The sequence below is a fragment of the Podarcis pityusensis genome, assembly GCF_964106645.2.
Source record: "Podarcis pityusensis genome assembly, chromosome: 5".
Classification (NCBI taxonomy): domain Eukaryota; kingdom Metazoa; phylum Chordata; class Lepidosauria; order Squamata; family Lacertidae; genus Podarcis; species Podarcis pityusensis.
The window spans coordinates 73,787,978-73,794,384 of record NC_138032.1 but is presented as its reverse complement, the minus strand read 5'-3'; the positions used below and the strand labels follow the sequence as shown (position 1 = coordinate 73,794,384).

At 43.7% G+C, this 6,407-nt stretch overlaps 1 long non-coding RNA gene across 2 annotated transcripts; it reads left to right on the top strand.

Annotated features, from left to right (window-relative positions):
* The first annotated feature begins 4,506 nt into the window (after window positions 1–4,506).
* LOC308477738 lies at window positions 4,507–6,166 on the top strand. Of its 2 annotated transcripts, XR_013986691.1 has the most exons (3): window positions 5,004–5,192; window positions 5,629–5,821; window positions 5,970–6,166. It is a non-coding gene; the product is annotated as an uncharacterized lncRNA (long non-coding RNA). The 2 variants fall into 2 exon arrangements; XR_013986692.1 differs by lacking the exon at window positions 5,970–6,166 and having other exon boundaries at window positions 4,507–5,192; window positions 5,629–5,879.
* Window positions 6,167–6,407: the final 241 nt, after the last annotated feature.

The window sequence follows — 6,407 nt, the reverse complement described above, 5'->3', positions numbered from 1 at the left end:
TATTCACACCAATTCATCGATTGACGCTTGCAGCCCTAGCTGCAAATGATAGGTCCCTCTCCTCTGCTGGATCTCTGCTGGAGCAGCTATAATATCTGAAATTATCCCCCCTGAGAACCTGTGTGAAAAATCCTCTTTATATTATTATTAATTGTGGTGGTGGTTGCTCCCACAAAAGGAGCTCAGTGTGGCTTACGTACTGTTGGAGGTCATCTGTCCATATTTTAAAAGCTTCAGAGACTTCCACTGAAATCAATAGCACTTGGATGTGCCCGACTCTGGCTGCATTGTGCTCGGTGTCCCTCATCCGTCAGGACTGGCGTGTTACTTCAGCATTTTCTCCCTACCAGGCTAGAGCAGCTCCCAAGGCATCTGAATGTCTTGAGCTTGCCGTTTTAAGGACTGCTGAGGTTGTGAATTGCAAATACCCCAAGTCGCCGTCGAAATGCCAAGGCATGGGAACAGTTGTCCTGTGATGGGTCAGTACAGTCTTGATGACAGCAAACAGTCCTAGGGCCCAGCAGGACCCCTCCAGCTACTGCTGCATCCCCCTCCCACAGACATATCCTGATTGTGCGTCCTCTTTTGATAGCACCAAAGTCTTCTGTCCCACTGAAAGAAGAGTCCCACTGAAAGAAGAGTCTCTAAAAGCATTTAAAAAAAAACAACAACAACATTTATTTTGAAGCAGATTCAAAGTCAAGCAAGAGGCATTTATTCCCCCAACGATTCCTTTGTATTTGTATGCCCCATTATGTCAAAATAGTAGTCAAAATGCAAGGACATTATCTTTTTTCTCCCCTTTAATTAGATTGATATCCTCCCTCAATGGAAGCTTCCATACGTTCAAACTTTACCATGAAATCCTCAGGAGCAAATCCCATAACGACAAAACGTTTTAAGCATCAAGAAGTACAAAACTGACCGCAAGGGGGCAAGATATAGGAAGGGTGGCAAGAGCTCTTAAGTAAATGCTTCTTGATAGGTTCCAAAGCAAACCCAGTTAGTTCCTCTTTCTGAAGTAAAGGTCAGGCTGGGGCTGAGGTGGACCTCCTTAGGGAAAGAGTTCTGAAGAACTTGGACCACAATGAAGACGGGCCCTGCAGTGTCCTTCCCTTGCTGACACGGATGACAGTATGTTAATGAAGAAAACTCTTTGAACCAAACGAGATACTATCTCAGCAACAGGAAGGTCCCAGCCACACATTTGCTTCGATAGCATGGGGTATGTGGGCAAAGTGCTCTTACAGGGGAGGGTCAACGGGCAGAAGGGGGTTTCCCTCCCAAGCATTATCTCCTTAACAGGACATCCACACTAAGCAAGTGTTTCTCCTCAGCTGGGATCATTTCCAGGTTTGGAACGTAATTGTGGGAGTGGAACCTTTTTTATGTACAGTCGTACCTCAGCTCCAGAACGCCTTGGGTGTTGAATGTTTTGGCTCCCGAACGACTGAAAACCGGAAGCGAGTGTGTTCTGGTTTTTGAACCTTCTTTCAGAAGCCGAATGTCCAACAGGGCGTCTGTGGCTTCCGAATGGCGGCAGGAGCCGATCAGAAGCCACGCTTTGGAAGTCAAACGTTTCAGAAGTCGAATGGACTTCCAGAACGGATTCTGTTCAACTTCTGAGATACGACTGTATATAAAAACTGAGCATTTGTGCATGAGCTTGCAGAAGAGAATCAGTGGCCAAGGAATTTTCCCCTGCAATTGACTCCCTACCCCACCATGAGTGAAACATGGGCTTGGTAGCACCATGTTCCCTTTATAGCATGGGGCACCCTTGATCCTGTGCACGTTTAATCAGAAGAATGTCTCGCTGAGTTCTCTCTCAAGAAAACATCCATAGGATTGCAGCCTTAGTTAAGCTGGGGAGAAGAAACAAGCCTCGCAGTCTTCAGAAGAACAGCAAACAAAGCCTCAGCAGTGAGCCCATTATGACTCTGACTAATCAAGAGAGAAACCACCTGCAGGAATAGCCTCTTTTCTGTTTCCTCCCAACAGGAGCGTCCGAATGATGATTAATCACCGAATAAACTGAAGAACTGACAACAAAATAATGCCCAAGAGAAAGCAGAGATGGGGACAGAGCAACAGGCGCCATGTGGTCCTCGCCCGGGTGGGTGGAGCAGCCAGAGAAGATGGATGGCCCTCAAAATGCATGACACTTGAGTATCTTAAATGGGAAGGTAAAGCTACTCACACCGTCAAGGAAATAACACCCATTCAGGTTGACACACTTCAATTGTCCAAAACTTTTTCTTTTTCTTTTTCTTTTTTTTTTGGAAAAAGAATCTAATAGAGGGGCAGCTTGGAAAGAAAATCTGCTAATGAGAGTTTTTAATTGGACTTCTATGCCTGATCATAACTGAAATAAGAGATACTGTAAATGACAGCTTAATCCATTATCGCAAAAGGCACCGCAAAGGCTTTGTTGATTATATTCGCAGATTAGCCTAACTATGTCCCTACTAATTTGAGAAGCAATGAATCATGGGGTTCAAACGGGGCTCAGATGAGTCAATTATTCTAAACAACGATATCAAAAGCTCATATTTTCTACACCAAGGAATCAAGCAAGTTATGTTCAACAATGAGCCAAAATGAGCTTTATTGCACATCCTCAATTGACCAAGTCATTAGCAACACGGAAGAAGCTTTTGCTAATTTTTCAGTATGTTCAGTATCTTCTTGCCCCCATGGAATCCCTTCTGGCAAGGATTTATTAACTTGAAAAACATTTGAAGGAAAACAAGCTTACTGCTGTCGGCTGGAAACCGGTCTATGGTTACTTGTTGCTGAGTTACTGCAAGTATTTTTTTATTTTGTCACTTTGAAAGAAAGAAGGAAACTCTGACACAACTAAGCACATTTCCTTATAATTCTCCAACACTTGGAATTGGGGCATATGCACAATGCATTAATCTTTCCTTTTTCTCGTGGGTGGGTGGGTGTTCACTTCCCAAACTATCACTTAAGTTACTGGCAGTTTAGGGTGTGTGAAAGATTTGGCTTTACAACTCAGCCCTAACCAAGTTTATGCAGAAGCATGTCTCACTAAGTTCAATGGTCTGAGGACTCCCCAAAGGTATTGGATTGGACACAGGATGCCACACCAATTTCAGATTTAGGGCTGCACAGTGATTTTGAGAAGATCCACAAAATTCAGAAGATCCACAAAATTGAGAAGATCCACAACAGAGAAGATTCATTTGGGGTTGTCAAATTTTGGCCATGCACAAGGCGCCATACTACAAAATATTACCATCTGGCTGCACCAGATGGACCCTTGGGTTACTCCCCATAAAAATCCATTATTCCTGCTGAGGAATTGCTTTTCTATAATTGGAGGAATTAAAAAAACCAGAGGTTCCGCACACCACTTAATATAGTGCTATAGTATAGCACAGCGCCCTTTCCCATGGTCCAGGTTCTCCTGTAATGTTAATATACAAGTAAGCCCCACTCAGCAAAGGTCCTTTCCAATGGCAATTAAAGGCTTCCTGTTTACTTATTATTTTAATTGATCAAATTTGTATACCGCTCTTCATTCAAAGATCACAGGGCGGTTCAAAACATATGCAGCCAGTTGTCTGGATTCTCTATAAAAAGAGAGGGAAGAAAGCATGGCAATCACAGAAAAAAGGGCAAATGTGGAAATAACATTGGTTTGATCTAGTAGGGCTCTTTGTCTGTTCTTAATGGGACTTGCTTCCTAGTAAGCATGCCTGGGGCAATGCAGCCACAGACTGCATGGCAATTGCTTTTTGGAGGTCCATGATCTATGACAAGCACATGGGTACCCAGGAAGGTGCCATAATGTGCTGGTCCATTTATTGTAAAGGTAAAGGGACCCCTGACCATTAGGTCCAGTCGTGACCGACTCTGGGGTTGCGGCGCTCATCTTGTTTTATTGGCCGAGGGAGCCGGCGTACAGCTTCTGGGTCATGTGGCCAGTATGACTGAGCCGCTTCTGGCGAACCAGAGTGGCACATGGAAACGCCGTTTACCTTCCCGCCGGAGTGGTACCTATTTATTTACTTGCACTTTGACGTGCTTTCGAACTGCTAAGTTGGCAGGAGCAGTGACCGAGCAACGGGAGTTCACCCCATCGCGGGGATTCGAACCGCCGACCTTCTAATCGGCAAGTCCTAGGCTCTGTGGTTTAACCCACAGCGCCACCCGCGTCCCATTTATAGGCAGTATTAAAAATCATACTAATATTATTATTAGCATGCCTCACTATGCCTAATGGAATGGCCAGCTTTATCATCCATTTCCTTTCACCATAAGCTTGCACACACTTGTTTGGCTGATATTAGGGATCAAATGAAAGACTTGCAGAAGCAGCTCTCTAGTTTTCCTTTCACACCGTCTTTTGGTGACAAGGAAAAAGGAGAAACTTGTTTTCTCCTTAGCAGCACCTCTAGGTGATTCCAAAATAAATATAATGAAATGGTGAAAACTGATGCATTATTATCAGTGCTTTTTTCTAAAAAAAAATGTTTAGGGGTACTCTCATTTTCCAACTCATATTGAAATACTGCCCCTCAATGAGGCCAAACAAAATGTTTAGGGGTATGCGTCCCCTCCGCGTCCCGTCCCCCCAGAAAAAAGCACTGATATTCTTATTCTTATTCCACCCTTCACCCCAAGGTCCCAGGGCAGGTCACTCCAACAAAAGCCAACACTACAACACAATATTAAAAAGTTTAAAACAGCTTTACAGAAATAAGGTGGGTGGTAAAAATGCAGTGATACCTTGGGTTAAGTACTTAATTCGTTCCGGAGGTCTGTACTTAACCTGAAACTGTTCTTAACCTGAAGTACCACTTTAGCTAATGGGGCCTCCTGCGGCCGCCGCGCTGCCGGAGCCCGATTTCTGTTCTTATCCTGAAGCAAAGTTCTTAACCTGAAGCACTATTTCTGGGTTAGCGGAGTGTGTAACTTGAAGCGTATGTAACCTGAAGCGTATGTAACCCGAGGTACCACTGTATACACATCAAAGGTCAAAAGTGAAGCTAAAGGGGAAGCTTACACACACATAAACAATGCCTTGCCTATGGAACACTGCTGCTTTATGATGTAACATTGCTTCGGACTCATTGTTGGCAGGACTGGGAAGATGGCAGCCTCCCTGGCCAGTGGAGGGCCAGTTTTTTCTCCCACAATGCCTCTGGATAGCATTGTTCCATGTAAGGCATTGTGGAGTAATTTAGAAGCCTAGAGGACCCTACATGCTGTTTGTGAGGGCTGGTAACAAGAGAGAAGTGGGAGGCCAGCAAATTCATCCGCATGTTTCTTCTACGTGGCAGCTTTGCTGACACTGAAGCCTGTGAATTTCCTCAGGACTGAGAAGTCAGGAGAATGATCACCTGTGACTTACTAACTTTCAGACAAAAACAATAACTTCTGTTCCTCTAAAGTACTATCCTATGCATATCTACCCAGAAGTAGGCACCATTAAGTTCAATAGGATTTATTCCCAGCTAAATTATAGGAGTCAAGTCTTAATGGGTGTCCTATTCTTTCAGCTCCCTTGCTAGTTCTTTTTAATAGGATTTGCAAACTGATTTGGAGCACTTCACATATGTGAGCAAGCTACTTCTCTCTCTCTCTCTCTCCCCACAGATCTCTCTCAGTACAGGACAATGGAAAGAGAACTGGACTGTGCACAAATATGTGGGATTTCCACGATGTTGGAAATAGCTGGAGGCTATCTACACGTATGTCGCTTGGTTCATATGGAGGTTTTCCCATGTAATTCTGTACCCAGAAGGTGTTAAATGGAACAGAAGTGGGGAAATCACACCACTTCTAACATGTGAGCACAGTTCATCCATTTGATTGACTGAAATACAGTACTAACCAATCTGTCCTTACTTATGTATTCGGACCTTTGTTACTAAATAGATGGTTAAGATGGCAAGGTCTTTTTGCATTACCAATAAGCTATTTTGTTTTAAAAACAGGGAAGAGCTGTAGTGGTTCTTTCAGTAGACCCTTCGTTTCCTCTACATCCTTTTTTCAAGACCCCAATGGAAACCAATATTCTAAAAAGAAAAGAAATAGTGGCATCAGTCTGGAAAGGCATGGATAGAGCCTTCCCACTCCAAATAATGAAGATCATCTTGTGCTTTGTTCTTTTTCTTTTTAAAAAGAAATCTATGGGTTGGAGATTGATGCCTTTTGGGATAATGCACTGAGCAACCACCATTGCAAAAAAATAAAAATAAATAACAGCTCCTTTTTAGCCCAATCCCTGCATGTGGCAGGATATTGGTGGAAATCAGCAAACTGTGGTGTTAATGTTCAACCAGGTACAGCGCTGGCTGCAAATCACTCAGGAAAGGAGAAAGATCGGCTTGACATTTCCAGCACTCCGGCCTTTTTAGCTATGCATGTAAGCT